Below are 1710 nucleotides of genomic sequence, written 5' to 3'. Positions count from 1 at the left end.
GAACTAATGTAAAAGGTCCACTGATCAGCTGAAACCGTTGCGACAGCAAAATTAGAGAAATTGTCTTCAAACGTCCACAGATACAAGTAACAGGAACATGTTACAACAAAAATACGAGTGACTAAGCTTAGATGAATTAATACAAAATCTCAGCAAGCAACTTACAGATAACAATCGGAAATCCTGAGCCAAATCAACGCAGCGACAACGCAGACAGGTCCACAGATCTAAAAGTGTCAACGTTCTTTTTTGGTCCAGCTGAAGCATGATGGGACAATTAGTAACATTATTAAATTGTAAAAATAAAAATGCTAATACTTACCGCTTATTAGATGTCTCAGATGAAATAAATGTTTGATGAAAAAATATAAGCACAACACGATTAAAAACAAAAACAAAAAAACGTCCCGCAGCGGTCTAGGGGGTATAAAAATTATATACTCTAAGCGACGCTAGATCCCGACGAGTCTCCGTAGCTCAATCGGTAGAGCGCTGACATGGCAAGGCGAAGGTCTCGGGTTCGAATCTGCTCATGGTCCAAATATTTTTAATTTTATTCGGAGCATGACTAAAAGACGAAGTGGAACACTTGTTGAACACGTGTGTTCACCTGGTGTTCCACTGTGCAAAAAAGTGTTTACCATGTGTTCCAAAAGTGTTCAGGAAGCAGAAGATGCTTCAGGATAACACATTGAGAACACTTTCTGTGTTCCAAAAGTGTAAAAATGTGTTCACCCTAACACTTTAAGTGTTCACCCTAAACACTTTCAGTGTTCTCAAAGTGTTATAAAATTTAGAGTGAGAGAGAGAGAGAGACTCAGACAGACAGACAGACAGACAGAGATAGAGACAGAGACAGATAGACAGACAGAGAGAGAGACAGACAGACGAACACACAGACAGACAGAGACAAACACACAGACAGAGACACACAGACAGACTGTAACAGTGGTTCACTATTGTACGTGCAATTAATTTGGTTAAACTACACGTTACGTTCGCCACCGCGTGTTTTTGGCTCACGTAAGTGTAGCCTATGCGATGCTAACTTTTGTCTGTCTGTGCGTGCGTGCGTGCGTGTGTGCGTGCGTGATAGAAACTTTAACACCGAAATACTAATTTTACCGGGTTATTATCCAAGCAACAGCTTCAAAGTATTGAAGCAATGATCAACATTTCGTCGGCACGTATGTAGATAAAGTGTGTATCCAAAGAAAACGGGTGGTGGTGGGTTTTGGGGGGGGGTAAAAACAGGTGACTGGTTTGTGTTGTGTGTGGTATGTAGACCAGGTCAGGGGTCAAGGTTAGGTCAGATCGCGTGAAGGATTGTGGTATAGATACAGTTTTCACCCAGCTGCAGTTCGCCGATTCGGGGAAGACGATTTCACATTGTTCGGTTTCGTAGCGGCTCCAGAAAAAATAGATAAAGAAGATACCAAAGGAGATTTCCTACAGGTTGATCTGCACAGCGTGTTTTCAGTGTCTGCGCCAGGAAGCGCTGTCGAAAGGGCAGTGTCGATCTCAGTGGCAGATGAGTCGTGTCCCCGTAAGTAGGCTACAGACAGACAGATCTAGATCTAGCGTCTCCCACTTTCGCACCGTGTCTATGCTTACTGTGTGTGTGTATGTGTGACGGAGTGATTGAGTTTGTGTTACTGTTTGTCGATTTCTGACGGAAGCCTTGAAGGCTTCGCCTCTTGTCTGTATTGC

At 42.9% G+C, this 1710-nt stretch overlaps 1 long non-coding RNA gene across 1 annotated transcript in view; it reads right to left on the bottom strand.

Moving 5' to 3' along the window:
• The window catches only part of LOC138983669 (uncharacterized), a 4769-nt gene extending 4271 nt beyond the window's left edge, over positions 1-498 (bottom strand). Inside the window, exon 1 of the long non-coding RNA XR_011461223.1 lies at positions 166-498. This is a non-coding gene — a long non-coding RNA (uncharacterized lncRNA). The remainder of the gene's footprint in view (positions 1-165) is intronic.
• Positions 499-1710: the final 1212 nt, after the last annotated feature.

The sequence above is a fragment of the Littorina saxatilis genome, linkage group LG13, assembly GCF_037325665.1.
Source record: "Littorina saxatilis isolate snail1 linkage group LG13, US_GU_Lsax_2.0, whole genome shotgun sequence".
Taxonomy (NCBI): Eukaryota; Metazoa; Mollusca; class Gastropoda; order Littorinimorpha; family Littorinidae; genus Littorina; species Littorina saxatilis.
This window is presented reverse-complemented; position numbering and strand designations above follow the sequence as displayed.